General features: G+C 50.6%; 1 protein-coding gene across 5 annotated transcripts in view; it reads left to right on the top strand.

Annotated features, from left to right (window-relative positions):
* Window positions 1–16,404, top strand: part of plxna4 (plexin A4) — a 285,129-nt gene that overhangs the window by 131,807 nt on the left and 136,918 nt on the right. The gene's annotated exons all lie outside the window — the stretch shown is intronic.

Here is a 16,404-nt window from a genome sequence, read left to right as displayed (position 1 = left end):
AGCGCGCTTCAGCCGGGGCGGAGAAACAGCTCTCGCCGGGAGGGAGAGCAGCCGGCTCATCAGGTGGTTCGGAGTCCCCCCCGTACACCTGGCTCACGCCGAGCAGCCCGCTCTCGTAGTCCGCTGCTCTGGCTGTCAGTGAGTGAACTCGGCATTTATTTGGTGATCTTGGCTAGTCTGCGGGAGGGTTGTATATTTATTTAAATATTACTGCCGTACCAGTCTGAAATTTCGCCTGAAGGGCGCCTGAAGGATCTGCTTGTGATCTATGAGTGGTTTGGTCGTGTTACAACATGTTCATCTGGTTTGGTATTTTGAATTTTGGGTTGTTGGTGGGGCAATCCCTCCATGGTGCCTGTAAGGACTCAAGAAATGTTCCCTATCTAGGCCTGGGAGAGGGGGGGGAAGCGATTCCTGGTCGGGACCTTTGTCTTGAGTGGGTTCACCTGCCAAAAAGCTGATCCAGGAGCTGTTGCCGAGGGTAGTAGCTTCCCCCAAAATCAGCACACGATACCCAACACATAACCGTGCGGTACCGGCAGTCAGGACCTGGTCTTAGTGTAGCGATTAACACCGCTCTCCCCCCAGGCCGTGTGAAGTAGGTTATTAACGCTGGTCCGCGGTACGCAAAGCTGACACGGGTGCCCCCCCCCCCCGTAAGAAAAGAAAGATCCAATCGGCTGCGGCGGATGGAGCGGGCAAACAGCTGGAGGGCCTTCTCTAATTAAACTCCCACAGCTGCGTGTAAGCTGCCAGCGTGCACCCCCCCCCCCCCCCCACACCGCCCCCCCCCCCCCCTCCCCCACACCCCCCTCCTGAAAACCCTCAGCACTCCTTACGGCGGGGAGGTTAAATACCCACCTCCTCCAAAAAAAACCCCCCCAGGGCCTGTGCTGAAGAAAAAAAATGTTTCTCAGACAAGCTTTAAATGAGACTGCTGTTTGATTTCCAAAGTTGGTATTTCAAATGCTTTTGTTTGCTTTGTTTTTAATTTATTGTTTATTTATTTGATTTTTTTGTCGCACATAGGCTAATCCTACCTGGGTTTTCTACCACTTTTGAAGAGGTCAGGCAGAGAATTCAAACACTTCAGTCAGGCACTAGGATTCAATTTGTCAGTAAGGATTATGCAAAGATATTTTGTGCTGGATGCTGTCTCCTGGGCCTAAAAATTTACTTTAGATTAATTTGCTAGTGAAGTTCATTCATAAAGAACGCTCAAGAAGCGATGCAGTGTTTTCCTGTCTCGACACAATTACGCAATATCTCTTACCCTGTGGTATTCAGCATGATTCTAGATTGCAGTATTTGGCTACAGGCCGTAGTATGCAGCGTTTTAAAAAATTTACAAAGATAATGTCTTGTATGTGCGGGTAGCATCTTTCAGCTGGTACAGCACAGGTGCTCCCCAAACTGCATGAAGAGCCCTGACCTCGGTGTCAGCCTTTCGTTTGGTGCCGAACGTTTATTACGCCACGCCGTTCGCTCGCTGCAGTCTGACCGGCGCGGGCTTCTTCCGTGCCGTCCCACACGGCTGCGATGACTCAGACCCCCCCGTCAGTCTCTCCGTTTTTAAATTTTTTTCCTGCGACGGGGTGGGCGTGCTCGAACGGCAGCGCCAGGGAAGGAGTTAGGGGTCGTGGGAGAGCCGGAGCGGGACGAGCGGAGCGCTACAGGTTAACCGCTAACGCTCCGAAATCAATTCTGAATGGCCCGCCCCTCCCCGCCAGGAGAGAGGAGATAAAGGAAGCCCTTCCAGGAACCCTGGCAGGCAGGCAGGTCTTTACAGTAACCCAACCTGGGAGGAGATGAAAGCCTGTGGAGAGAGAGACAGAGAGACAGAGAGAGAGAGAGAGAGAGAGAGCAGGAGTGAAAGAGAGGGAGAGAATGACAGAGAGAGGGGGAGGGAGGGAGCGGGAGAGAGAGAGGGAGAGGGAGGGAGAGAGATGAACTGGTGCCTAAAAGAAAGGAAGAGTAGATAATGGAAACTTGTTAAAGAGGGGTGTAGAAAAGAGAGAAAAGTGTGCAAAGAAAGATGGACAGAGGGATTAATAATCACTCTCTGCTTTTGAGGTTTGTTTGAATGTACTGTGTAATTCCACTTACCGGAAGGTCTTTCAGGTCAAGTCCTTAACTCTGGCAGCCTACGTTCTGCATAGGGGAAGGGCAATACGAACCAAGCAGGAATTCACTCTCTAATTGAAACTGAGGGTTTCACATAAGAGGATTTCTCTTTGATGAGGAGAGATTGAACCGGCAAGTCCTCTTTTTTTGCCGCCATTTTCTCCCGGAGTAGACAGATCTCCCCTCGTCTGTCGGAGAGCCCTTTAGAGGTATTTTTAGGTGATTTTGGTGAATGTGGCCGCCTGCGTATCGTCTGCGTCCTTCAGGATTTTCGGCTCCTGGCGAGGCTGCCATCTCCCGGCCAGCCCCCCCCCCCACCCCCGGCTGTGATGCGCCTCGCCGTGACAGGGGATGCCACCGACGCTGTCTCACCTCAGGCTTCGGCCTGGGCGTTTAGCCGGAGACGCCAGCGTCAGGAACGGCACCGGCGGTGACGCCGGCGTCACCCTAAAACAGCCACGTGCGGCGGTGTGCTCGGCGGTATTTTTACCGAATAGGCGTATATGCGGTCCGGGCTCTGGAAGCCATGGACCTGCGGTAGGAAGGTTTGAAGCCCTGGTGGACAGAAGCGTTCTTACCGCCTCGTCCCCTGTCCACGGTAACTAAGCAGCTCCACTGAAAATCCTCCCCGTGTTTATATGTATATATTCAGCTCAGTTGTATTTATGTTCCCATTTTTTATACAGAGCCAATGTCACAGAGACACTTTACAGAAAAACAGGAAATCGGAAAATAGGGGGGGAAGATAACTAAGCTTGAGTCCCACCTCCCCCCAAAAAAACGAACAGATAATGAGGTAAAAAAAAAAAAAACAACCTAGTAGAAAGGAAAAAACCCTCAAACGGTGTGAGAAAAAGCTCCCTGATGGGAACTGAGAACTCTCTGGAAGAACCGAGCGATGGGGGGGCGGCCATTTTCCGATGGCCGCCATCAATACTTAAACATCGGCTGAATGAAACGGCAGTTGGGAGGTAATGGGGAATCTACCGAAGGAAATAATCATAGTCCTGGGCAGATTATGACCTGAGGTATAAAACCAGCTAGTAAAATAGACAAGTATTGATGTACGGGCCTCCTGGTTGTGTCATGGCGCATGGGCTTAAAGCAGAAGAAGATTGGGTCTGGTGCAGCCTGTGAACTGTCTGTGAAGGATGAGAGAAAAAGGGCAGAAGCCCCAGGAAACAGAACAGAAATTGAAATGACTTGAGAACTAGATAATTACAATGTGAAGTATTGCATGAGCAGAAACCTGAGAGCGATATGGAACTAGCCTCAGGTGCTATGCTGTGTGCCAGCCCAAGTCATAGATTAGAAGAAAGGGGGGTAAATGGGGGGGGAGGGGGTGCGATCCTGGACTGACAACACCCCAAAAACGGCGGGGAAAGAGCAGACCAGAACATGCAGCGACAGGGAGACCGCCCGTTAAGCTGAGCTCCCCTGACAGCCCTACGGTCCTGACCCTCCCTTCCCACACACCTGCACCGTAACCGTAGGAGTGACTGGAAAATAAAAGGTGTGTGTGTGCAGCCTGTGCTTGTGTCTGCTGCCTGCACATGCAAGTGGAGATTACTCCATTAGGCAGTAGCTCTGTAGCTCTGCCCTCCCTTGTACATACATATATATATATATAGATGTTTTATAATCTAAAACAATTGGGGGAAGAGAGTTTTTTCCTAGCAGAAGTTCACAGCTCTGGAGGAGCTGGAGGGACGTACCGCCGCTGCCGCGGTTTTCGCTTCGCAGGGGCGAGCGGCGAGCGGCGGGTGTGGAGCGGCGCCGCGGGGCGTCGGGCGCGGGCGAGAGCCGGCCCCCGTCTCTCGCTCTAAGTGGAGGAGGTATCGAGTGACAGCGCGCCACTGTTAGCTGCCAGCACCTCTCAGCGAAAGCGCGGCTGGAGAGTTTCGGAGTTAACAAACCGCATTACGCCTGCTGTCTTCAGCCAGCCTCTGCTCACCCGGTCCTGTTTTCCAGAGGAGGCGGGAGATTGGTGAGGAGAGGTATAGATGGGTAAGGGGATGAGACAGTGTGGGGAGAGGGGAGAGAGTCTGAAAGCTTAGCGAAAAGTGCCCCCCCCCCCTCCCGGTCAAGTAGTGCACCAGACCGAAAGAGCAAACACACACACCGCCGGTATCGGCTCGGCGATTGGCTGATATTCTGCTCAATGCTGAATAAGCAGGTATCGATCTCGAATCGATATCGCTTTGATGTTCATCGGTTCGCTACGCGTCAAACACTAATGACATTTTCACACTGACAAGCGGAAGAGTTGACTTTTTTGTTTCACATTTAGCAGATTACATAGTCAGTTGAATTTATCTTTCCAGAACTTGGAGATTTATTAATGAATGTTTTTTTTTTCTTTTTTCTTTTTTAATAAGCCCTACCTTCAATATAAGACACAAAAATGAAGTTAACAGCATGGCCTGATTAAGTACTGTACATGCAGACCCCTTTAAAATTAATGCAGTTAATTCTAATGATGTAAATGGGATTCAGCTCTAAGTGTGTGCACTTTAATGATACAATTTGAAGTTGTCAGGCATGAGGAAGAAATATGAATATTTGAGTGCAGCTGGGAAATGTAGTTCTGCTCTAATTGCTGTTGTTCACGACTGAATTTTGAGGTGGAGCCAGGGTGCACCCTTGGTTTTGGGTGTATTTCTGTTGTGATTGTCGTTATGCGAGCCGCGCGTAGTCGAACACACGTGGACACATGCGTGCGCGCACCCACACACGTGAGCAAATGTACACACACGCATGGAACCTTGGGATGTCTCCAGGTGTTTCTCATGTATTCAAGTAGCCAGCTAACTGATAAAAGTAGCAAACAGAAAGGGGAAATAACCTCAGAAATTGCTCAATTTAAAATTTTCTGGTGCACCCTGGTATTAATTTAATTCAAGCATGCCTATTTTTCCCCATTTATTCACATGGTTAAAAAGAAATTGACTAATTATGATGTCAATTAGCTAATAGTTCTGTAACACTGGGTGTTATTAACCATAAAAATATCACTAAATGATTACAGTGGAGTGCAGTGGTTGTAGATTAAGCCTCTCCACCTATCCACTCCAGTTTAAAAAGTTCAACAAAATGATACTCAAAGGTCATCATATAAATTTTATTGAGCACATCCATCCAATTTCACAACTGGGTTTTTGTCGTCTATTTTGTGGTACTCTGCTAACGTCAAGTCTACAGTCAAGTGAAAGCAAAGGTTTTTGTTTCAAACATACATAGGCCACATGTTCACTATACTCGGTGAATTGAAAGATTTGAATAAATCAAAAACCGAATGAAAGTCTAGGCGTTTTCTGTCAAAAAAAGATTGACAAAGCACCTCAAATTAACACAGGCCACAGCCTGTTTTAAAACTGACAATACATTTGGTTGCAGAACTACAACTACATTAAACATGCCACTCACCACCCACTCATAACCAATGAATTTGGTTATGCAACCAAATACTGTCAATTTAATGGCAGTTATTATGCTCATAGAAATTGAGGCTAATTTTATGAAAATAACTGCAGTGACTGCTACTGCTGCTAATACTGTTATTGGCAATGACATGCCAGTAAATTATTTTTGTTCTTTTTTTTCTGCCCTAATACTTCTGGAAAGCTCTTTTACATGAACTAGCTACATTTATTAATGACAGCTACTGTGTGGAGGGTAAATGTCAAAAATGTGCAGGATTTACAAGGCACATCAGATAGTTATATATCAAGCAAAATGGTGCATCTGAATCTGTATTTACCTAGGAACTAAACCCCCATCGTTTACTGCATCACATCATTACATAAAAGGGCAGCTAACTAACTTTGCACACTTCACCAGCTTGCATTAGTTTATGCGTAGCTAGCAAACCAGCCAGCCATCCAGTACCTCACTCTGTCTTAAAAAGTTAAAAGCAGTGCTATTAGGTATGCCTAGTTACTGTATGACTCATTTAACACAAATTTGAAAAATTAGCATTATTAGCTAGCTGCAGTCCTGTCATTTCTTTTCTGGCTGGACCACAGCAGCGGGGCCAGCCCTACAAACGCGAATGTCTGTGACTGAGTCACTGAGTGATGAAGTTACACCATTGGTCGCCGGTCCAGCCAGCTAGGTTTTGACATGGTCTGGTTACTTTACGCTGCCGTGTTCACATGTTTTGTGCCCACTAAAGTCAACGTCAGTAACGCAACACAGACGGGGCGAGCAAATGCAGCGGGGCAGGCATTAGCTTGCCGAAATCATGCCGTGACACACTGGCGATGTCTTGTCTACCATAACAATAAAGTTTCCAGCTACCTTCACGTGAGTTCCTGGCCATTTGGCTGGTGGCCGGCGCTGGTGGTGGACACCATGGCAACCCCTCTCAGGGCTTTGAAAGAACGGCAGCCAGATCACGGCCTGGGCGTTTACATTTTAGGCATTCGGCAGACTTTCTCCACAGCTGGATATCCACCGCTGAAATTCAGGTTGAGCAGCTCGCTCTAGGGTACGGCGTCAGAGCTGCAGCTGTGAATCAAAACAACAACCGTTAAAGCTACGGTTCCCGTTCCCTGACCGTTATACTGCACTGCCTCCCCAGACGCTTACTCTGCGATCTGTGTGTGCAACGGAAACGGAACCCCGACGATGTTGATTAACTCCTCATCAACACAACTGCGAGGCTACGGATGAGCTGATAGGTGCGACCTCTTTACCTCTTCTCTTGCACACCAGTCTTCCACTAGGCGACCCGGTTTCTTAAAAGACTTGGACTGTTCACTACAGGGCAGTGAACATGGAGCATGCACCACAGTCACAGCTACATAGGGTCTGCTTTGACATGCATGTGCAACGCAACGAGAGCAGCGACATCATCCAGATAATTATATTCCAGGGGAAGCACGGACATGGAAGCATGCCCGTTTCAAGACTCGCAAATTATAAAAACATTCGCTTAATTATTTACGCAGGAGAAATGTTACGTTGTCAAGCTATTAACACATATTTTATGTTTAATAATTCTCCTCATTCCCTTCCCTTAGTCTCAGCATATTTTAAAGTAAATAGACTTTAATATTGCATTTATGTTGCTGTCCCCCCCATTAAAAGTTAATTATTTTCCAGACAATAACCCATGATAAAGTGACACATTATGCATACATTGGGGCTCCTGAAATGATTCCAGCGCTTTCCACGGCAGTGCTCACCGTGGGATGTCTGTCGTAATCTTAAAGACGCAGTTGCTTGGGCATCTATCGGGGGGTTTAGACTTATTCTCTTTTTTCTCTCGTTGTGTGAGAGCGCAGGACACAAGGTCACATTTAGCATAGCGGCGTCATTCTCTGCATGCTATAGATGAGCGCCGTACGATCTCGCTGGACCTTTATCTAAGCGGGCGTGGATTAGCCTCTATCTCCACATTCCATATATTTAACAAACCAGGAGGTCCGCTGCAGTACCTCAGTGGCCCCCATGAGGGCGATGTGGAGTGAAAGGTGACGCTGGTGCGGAGGGGAGGACGCGTGAAGAAGCAGCGCTTCTTCATAAGAGGGGTGCTGTCTGGGGATTTTGGGTGGCACGGTGGAAATGGGATCTGTGCTAAGACCACGGGCCGGGACTCAGGGACAGCATGCATTATTCACACCTTTAAAGAGGACAGAGACTCTTAGTGGCCCTTCTCTCTTTCCCTCCCTCCCTCCCTCCCTCTTACTCACTCTCCCTCTCTCATACACACACGCTCTCTCTCTCTCTTTATCACACACACACACACACATTCTCTTTCTCTCACACACACACACACTTTCACTCTCTCTCTTTCACACACACACACTCTCTCTCACACACATGTACACACAGACACACACACACACTATCTCTCTCACACTCATGTACTCACACACACACATGCACACACACACTCTCTCTCCCCTTGTCTCTCCCCTTTGTTTCCCCTCTATGTGAGGTGCTGCAGCTCTCCCTAATGTTAATGGGATGCGTGCTGCGTGAGTCACCCTCTCAGGCAGCATACACACAGCCACTGTCTGCCAGGCCTGGAGAGTGAGATCACACCAGCCCTCCATCCAGCCTGCAGATGGGGGGGCTTGTCCTTCAGTTACACTCAGTGGTGACACTACGCATCGGCATGAAGCTCCACTGCTCATTTGACTGGGCGCTTTTTTGTCCAAATTGGACCTGTTGTTTCGGCCAGTCGGGGCTTCTGTTATTCAGTCAGACGGAAGTTCTCATTGGCGTCCGGGGCGTTGTCAGGTGCGGAGCGGGCTGCGGTTACCGTCCGGTGTTGAATTGCGGCAGGTGGGAAGTCGGATGACTGCACGGCGTGATTTTGTTCAGAGATGACACCGGCCCCCAGGGAGACTGGAGGGGAAGAGATAGAGAGAGAGAGAGTGTATGTGTGTGTGTGTGTGTGTGTGTGTGTGTGTGTGAGAGAGAGCGAGAGGGAGTGTGTGTGTGTGTGTGTGTGTGTGTGAGAGAGAGAGAGGGAGTGTGTGTGTGTGTGCGACAGAGAGAGAGGGAGAGAGAGTGTGTGTGTGAGAGAGAGAGGGAGAGCGTGTGTGTATGTGTGAGAGAGAGGGAGAGCGTGTGTGTGTGTGTGAGAGAGAAGGAGAATGTGTGAGAGAGAGAGAAGGAGAGTGTGTGTGAGAGAGAGAGAGAGGGAGTGTGTTTGTGTGTGCGACAGAGAGAGAGAGGGGAGTGTGTGTGTGTGTGAGAGAGAGAGGGAGTGTGTGTGTGTGTGTGTGTGCGACAGAGAGAGAGAGAGAGAGGGAGTGTGTGTGTGTGTGCGACAGAGAGAGAGAGAGGGAGAGAGATGGAGTGTGTGTGTGTGTGTGTGAGAGAGAGAGGGAGTGTGTGTGTGTGTGTGTGCGACAGAGAGAGAGAGAGGGAGAGAGATGGAGTGTGTGTGTGTGAGAGAGAGAGAGGGAGTGTGTGTGTGTGTGTGTGTGTGCGACAGAGAGAGAGAGAGGGAGTGTGTGTGAGAGAGGGAGGGAGTGTGTGTGTGTGTGCGACAGAGAGAGAGAGAGAGAGAGAGAGAAGTATGATGCAAGGTGCCACGCGTGCGCTAGACCTCGCCGTGAATCCGTGGAACTGAACCCCGATTGCCGCTGTTGTCGCCAACGTTAGAGAAACCTGTTTCCATGGGAACAGCAGCGCTGCACGAGAGACGGTTAATCACTAAGGACACTCTGTCCTCTGCTTTCCCTCCCGGTTTGACTGAGGAGTTCTGGGTGCAGTTTTAAGTTGTGAACGGGGAGTGGAGGAGTTCCGGTGATGGAATGTTTGATGGCGTTCCATGTCTAGAACATTCTCTGCAAAGCGTAGAGTCTGGTGTCGCTTTGCTACTGATAGAAAACCTTTGACCGCGATCAGGTAGCGGGAAAAAGAGAGGGAGGAAGAATGAGTGAGAGAAGTGGGGTTTATGTAGGAGGGAAAGGGGAGGAAAGACAAAAGGAGAGTGAGTGAGAGTAGAACACACGTGGTTTTGGTCAATTACCAGACTCTGATGTTAATTTATAATAGTGATATTTTAGCAATAGCTAAAATGCCACACACACATATGCTCACACACACACATGCACACACACATATGTATGCGCCACGCACACACGCACACATACACGCATGCACACACACATACATATGCGCCACGCACACACACACACATACACACACACTCACACAGATATCCGCATTTCAAAGGGCTGAGGTCAGGTGTTCTGGACTGGTCTGGAGTGGTCTGATCTCTGATGCTATGCTGGCTGTCGCCACAGAGAGGATGGGCCTCTTCCTCCCCCTACTCCTCCTCACTGTCACTTCAAAGCCAGGAGCAACAGCTCCCTGTGCCATATGTCTAGCAGGCTGTGCCTTGGACTTCAGTCAGGTATGGGAACCTGCAGCCCCCCTCTCTGTCTCTGTCTCTGTCTATCTCTGTCTCTGTCTCTGTCTTTCTCTCTGTCTCTCTCTATATCTCTGTCTTTCTCTCTGTCTCTCTGTCTCTGTTTCTCTCTGTCTCTGTCTCTATCCCTCTGTCTCTGTCTCTCTCTATCTCTCTGTCTCTGTCTTTCTCTCTGTCTCTGTCTCTCTATCTCTCTCTATCTCTCTGTCCCCATTCCCAGGGAAATGAAAGGGATAAATACCTGGTGCTTATAACCAAACACTTTGCCCTGGATTAAGATGAACTGAAGCACTTCTCGAGATATATTTGCCTTCGCGGGGAAACCAGCTGATTTATTAACACTTGCACTTTTTTTTTTTTTTTTGGTTAGCGTGCGGCGATGAAACACTGCGAGAGGCTCTTCTCTTTTTTCCCCCTGCTCTGTGGTTTCGAGAGCCTTACATCCACGCGTCTCACATCGTTCCCGGTTTTTTAAGACTGGCGGTGATGAAACGCCCCGGATATTCTAATCGATCCTCACCTGCGTGCGGCACTTTAAAAACACCGTCAGCAGAAACGGTTACTATCCGTCTGCGGCAAAGCCCAAATAATTGGTTAGTCTGCAAAAAGGAGGGAGAGAGAGAGAGAGAGAGAGAGAGAGAGAGAGGGAGAGAAAATGGGCTTGTCTCACTTCCCCCGGGTATTTGTCTGCGATAAATTGCCTTCATTTGAGAATTCCACCACAATTCCGCCTGTCCCTTTCCCACCCCGCACCGGCTTTGATGAAAAAGGAATTTTTTCTGCGAGACGGAGCTAATGTGTGGGTGTGTGTGTCGGAGAGAGAGAGAGAAAGAGAAAGAGAGAGAGAGAGAGGGAGATAGAAAGGGAAAGAGAAAGTGAGGGAGGAGAGAAAGCTTGAGAGAGGGAGAGAGAAGAAGGCCGGAAAGAATTAGGCAGAGAGAGTGAGGAGAAAAGAGAGAGAGAGAGAGAGAACATGTAAGAGTAAAAGAGAATGTGAGAATACCTAGGTGCTAAGCTAGCTGCCGCAGCAGAAGAGGGAACTGTGGCCCTGTAATCCCTGTTATTACAATTTATATTACCGCTATTGTTGTTCCTGCTCTTTAGTTATGATTATTACAATCATTTTCTTTTGCTTCAGGTGATGTGCCATCAGTACAATACAATATGTTTAAAAAAAAAAATTCATGGCAATACAGCCTTTAAATTGTATTGATAGAGACATAAGGGAGAGAGCTGCTTGTTGCCAGCCATGCTCGCATTAAAGGGCAGAGCTGGAAGCTGGCAGGATTCTGGGTACTGATCCAGAGGCGGAGTGATTGACAGCAGCCACGGGTCACATGACCTCTCAGATTAATCCTGCGAAGCCCTGCGGTCCGCTGCTGAGCGCGAGAGACCGGGGGGGGCGGGAGGGAGGGAAGGGGGGGGCAGCCGCGAAAGGTCAGCCAGTGGCCCTGTGGCCTCACACCTTTCAGGTATTCCCACTCCGGGGCGGGCGATAGGAGGGGAGGCCTGTCAATCACGCCCTGCAGCCCGCGGGAGCGAGCGAGCGAGCGAGCGAGCAATCGAGGGAGGGGGGCAGGGAGACGGTAAGCTGCCTGAGCTCGCGGGGGGCCATGCTGCACCTGGCGGACGGGCCCCCGTCGGAGGCCGCGATCCGCGGCGGTCGTCTGCGCAGCTGTGTCCCGCGGCCCGGCCGCCGCGCAGCTGAATGGCGTTAACCTTTCCGCGGTACGGGCCACGCGCCGCAGCTCTTTCAGATCCACCGCTCATTACTCCAACCCCCCCCCCTCCAATCCCCCGCCCCCCCTCGCCCCAACACCCCCTGCCAGTACGCTCTGTGTGCTGGAGGCCCATGGGCTGTCCAGTCAGGTCCATTTCTGGCAAGAGGACCCCAGTGGAACGGGTCATCACCCTACTCAGGGACTGCGGTGTCAGGAGAACAGAGTTAGAGTAACGCCATTTTAATCCAGGCACTGTGCTGCCAAACCGACAGTCCTTCCAAATGAATGTACTGCGTCCACTTCTGTCTCTGACCTTGATGGGCACGGTTCATCTTTCACCCCTAGTTACTGGAAAAGTTTGCGCCTCCGTCTCATGATATCAAAACAGGCGCGTCGGCCAAAATGCAAACCGCAAGACAAAGCAGATCAGTGGTTTAAAAAGCAGTGAGGCTTGTACAAAAATACATTGCACTAGTTTATTGCATAATAAAGTGCAAAAGCACAAATACGATGCCGGAGTATCGGTCAGGGGCTCACCCCCGTCACCCTCCGGGTCATCATTGGCGCGCAGATTTGGAAAGATTTGTCCATTCTGTGATTTTATAGGACATGGCGCACACAGCCGTATAGAGCAGCCGCCGGCGGAACCGTGAGAAGCATAAAGATCAGCGTCCGCGCGGAGAGCAGAGCGGGGGGAATACTGCGCTCATCCCCGCCATCGATCAGCGCTCCGTCAGAAAGCTGCTCCCGATCCCGCCCCCCCCCCCCCCCCCTCACCTCATCGCCCGGGCGTTCTCATGGCGTGAGGCGCCCTTTTTCATCCGCCGCATCAGGGATCCCGGCGCTTCGCGGGATTAGCGGGAACTTCTTGGTACGCCTGCGCGCGCTGTCGTCGTCGTCTCTCCTTAAATACCGCCGTTCAATATCGGAGCATCAAAAAAAAAAAATAATAATTTCGCGGCCGCGGGCGTACTCTCCCCTGGGGTGCGGATATCAAACCGGGAATATCGCATTTTACGCCCCCATTGATTACCGCTAATGCGCGCGCTGGCCTCTGTCGCTCTGCTCTCTGTGACTCGCGGTGCGCGCGCTGGCCTCTGTCGCTCTGCTCTCTGTGACTCACGGTGCGAGCGCTGGCCTCTGTCGCTCTGCTCTCTGTGACTCACGGTGCGAGCGCTGGCCTCTGTCGCTCTGCTCTCTGTGACTCACGGTGCGAGCGCTGGCCTCTGTCGCTCTGCTCTCTGTGACTCACGGTGCGAGCGCTGGCCTCTGTCGCTCTGCTCTCTGTGACTCACGGTGCGAGCGCTGGCCTCTGTCGCTCTGCTCTCTGTGACTCACGGTGCGAGCGCTGGCCTCTGTCGCTCTGCTCTCTGTGACTCACGGTGCGAGCGCTGGCCTCTGTCGCTCTGCTCTCTGTGACTCACGGTGCGAGCGCTGGCCTCTGTCGCTCTGCTCTCTGTGACTCACGGTGCGAGCGCTGGCCTCTGTCGCTCTGCTCTCTGTGACTCACGATGCGAGCGCTGGCCTCTGTCGCTCTGCTTTCTGTGACTCACGATGCGAGCGCTGGCCTCTGTCGCTCTGCTCTCTGTGACTCACGATGCGCGCGCTGGCCTCTGTCGCTCTGCTCTCTGTGACTCGCGATGCGAGCGCGCGCTGCAGCCACACTCTGAGGCACCGGTGCGCTTCCCCGTTCTGCCGCAGCGCTCGGTGATGCTGATATTGTTTTGTTTTTTTTAAAAAAGGAATGAGGCATATTTTGTTTTATGCGGTATTATACGAGCCACGTGTAGTACTGTCCAGTAGCAGTCTATTTTAGAAATAAATGAAAATCGCATTTATTACTATTCAGTAATTATTCATAATTGTCCTATTCAGTTGTATTTTGTACTGGAGGTATACCCCATACCTATGCATCACCAAGCTTTTTTACTTTCAGAATTTTAATAGTAGTCTTGGGAATGTGGCATTGTGGTTAGTTTAGAGGTCTAAATGGCAGGGTAATGTGTGTGTGTATTCAACAGATGTGTGACCTTATGGAGATAACTGAGTAGTGTATGTTTGAGTTATGGACCAGGTCTTCCTGTGGTGCACTTCCTGTGTGTGCCATGTGACTGCGTCCGTTTCAGTGTGTTGAGTGTGTGTTGTGGCTCCGTGGCGGAGTGGTGTGTGTCCGGTTATTTCCGTACGCGCGGTGGATTCCACGCGCCATGGCGCACAGACCTCCACTCAGTGTGATTGGGCACTCCTGCACCCCTCTCCCCCTCCCCCAACCCCGTCCAACACTGTGAGGATCGCGGCGCATTTCGGTGCGGATTCACATTTTTTTCCGTCGCCGTCGGTGACTGGACGTCTCTGTCATTTCCCCTGCCGGGAGGGGGGGCCAAGAGGGAGGGGTGTCGAGGGGGGAGGGGGGAGGGGGGGGGCGGGACTGTTTGATATGAAAGATGGGAAATAGTGCTGTGATCTCCTATCTGCCACAGCCCTGTACAACACAGCTTATCTCTCTGTTATAACCTTCACTGCGGCTGAGTGAGATACAGAATCAACCATCTCAGGTTGACAGCATTATCGAAGCCCGAGAGCTTTCTGCCGCAGCACCATCGACTCATGCGTCAGGATTTCTGTTTTTTAATTGGACGGTGGGGGGTGCCCTCTGACTTTTGATTAAACCACCACCACCACCCACCCCCACCCCCCCCCCCCCCACCCCACCCTCACAAAGCCCCCGCCTAACCACAGTGTCTGGAAAACTCTGGCCCCTTGGACCCAGTATACAGCAGTCATTCAGCGGAATCGAACGCCTCCGTGCGGGCGATCTTGAAAAGAGCACGTCGGCGCGTTTGTGACTTTGGCGGGCCGCGAGCCGAACGCCCTCTTAGCCCGAGCGCGCCCGCCGTCTGACTAGCGGTAAAAACGGCGCGCTCGTCTGAAGCCGCCGCCGCTGACGGGGCCTGATTCAGAATCAGTGGGCCCGGCCGGGGAACAATGGCGGCTGCGCACCGCCGGGGGCCGCGCGCGGAGAAACGGCGAGACGGAGCTTAGCGCGCGCCGTCCGCGCGCGGGAGGGAGGAGGATGGCAGAGGAAAACCGGTGAAGCCTGTTGCATCACGGGAAGGAAAGATGCGCTTTGCTGTCGTCCTTTGGGCCGACTATCACACCTTTATTGGCTTATAAATGACTGAGCTTGAATACGAATCCACTGGGACGCTGCACTGTAACACATTTCTTATCACGTGGTGCGGCAGGACTAATTCTGCCTTATTTTTAGCTGATTCCCAGCATATCTCATCTATGAAATACACGATCCTTACTGACTCAAATATTCAGACATGAGAAGCTGTGCTACATTAAATTACAAACAAAGGAATAATCGCTTAATTGACAGAATTCTTTTCTATGTTTGACAAAAGGAAAACGTGCCTTTGACACCTCTGTAAATTGTTTACCCTCGGGTGCTTTTTTTTCTTTCTTCTGGAAGCCGACGGCTCTAAGTGGCCCGTGTAACCAGAGCCAAAATGGAGTCCGCGCAGAGCCGGAGGAAGTGGCACGGTTTCTGTGTGCAAAAGGCCTACCACAATCAGCGCACGAGGGCAGGGAAAATAAAAACCCTGTGGTTTTCACACTGCAACGGCTGCCTTTCTTTATCGCACCGTCTGTTTGCCGCGGGACCCAGCAGGGCAGTGCATGGGAATGGCTAAGAGGCACGGGCTTATGACACAGGAACACTACTGAAATATTCCCAGTGCTGTATCATGTTTTGTGTGATGTGAACTTGTTCTGTGATGCCGTAATCGAGAAATTCTCTGTGCACCAAGAATTGTGAAGTGAGGATTATGGCTGTTTACTACAACTATAAAAGGCGGACCTAACATACTGTAGAATATTATGGCATGGCAACACAGAACACACAGTCCAGTCTTTTATATTGTAAAGTAAGTAGGTTATGCCTGAGAGGCCCATTTCATTTTTTAAATTAAACGTTTGAGAAATATAGCTGATAATATAGCTGTTTGGTTTATTGTCCGTACAATATCTGGAGAAAGAACTTTTCTTTTTTATTATAATATATTCAGTTAAATGCAGTTTTTAAAATAGTAAAGGCTGTTAAAAGGTCCACAGTCACGACGCCTACCAGTTGGTGTAGCCCTAAAACAATATTTTCCCCCTTTTCCCAAAGCCAATAATTCTTTTTAATTATTTTGTGGTATTGTTTGCAGGCAGGCCAGCTGACACACTTACCATAACCTTGACTGTCTTTAGCGTGTGAGGCTTTGTCATTCCGCCTGTGGCCACTAGGGGGCCTGTGTTCGTGGCCGTGCTGCGTTCCCCCGGCTGCAGTGGTGTTCGCGCGTGTCAGGCGGCTGGTTCGTAACGCCAGCAAAGCCGCTGTGTTTTCAATCAGGAGTGACCTGCGCCGGCTGACTGCGGCGGAGCGGTGTATTCCCCGATGATGCGAAGGCGTATCGCTCCGTATTTCACGCGCGGCGCGAGCGCACACAAATATGTCTGATATTTTGGATGACAATACCATATGCAAACGTGGAAGGTGACAGAGATGTTGACAGTGTATCGCACCCGTGCAGTCGCACCAGCGGGCGAGATGTGAAGCGGCATCTCTGAAAAATCATCAAGATTTTGTGGGGATTTAAAGGTCACTGAATTTCA

The sequence above is a fragment of the Anguilla anguilla genome, chromosome 7 (assembly GCF_013347855.1).
Source record: "Anguilla anguilla isolate fAngAng1 chromosome 7, fAngAng1.pri, whole genome shotgun sequence".
Taxonomy (NCBI): Eukaryota; Metazoa; Chordata; class Actinopteri; order Anguilliformes; family Anguillidae; genus Anguilla; species Anguilla anguilla.
Note: the sequence above shows the minus strand (reverse complement) of the source record. Positions and strands in the feature narration are given on the sequence as shown.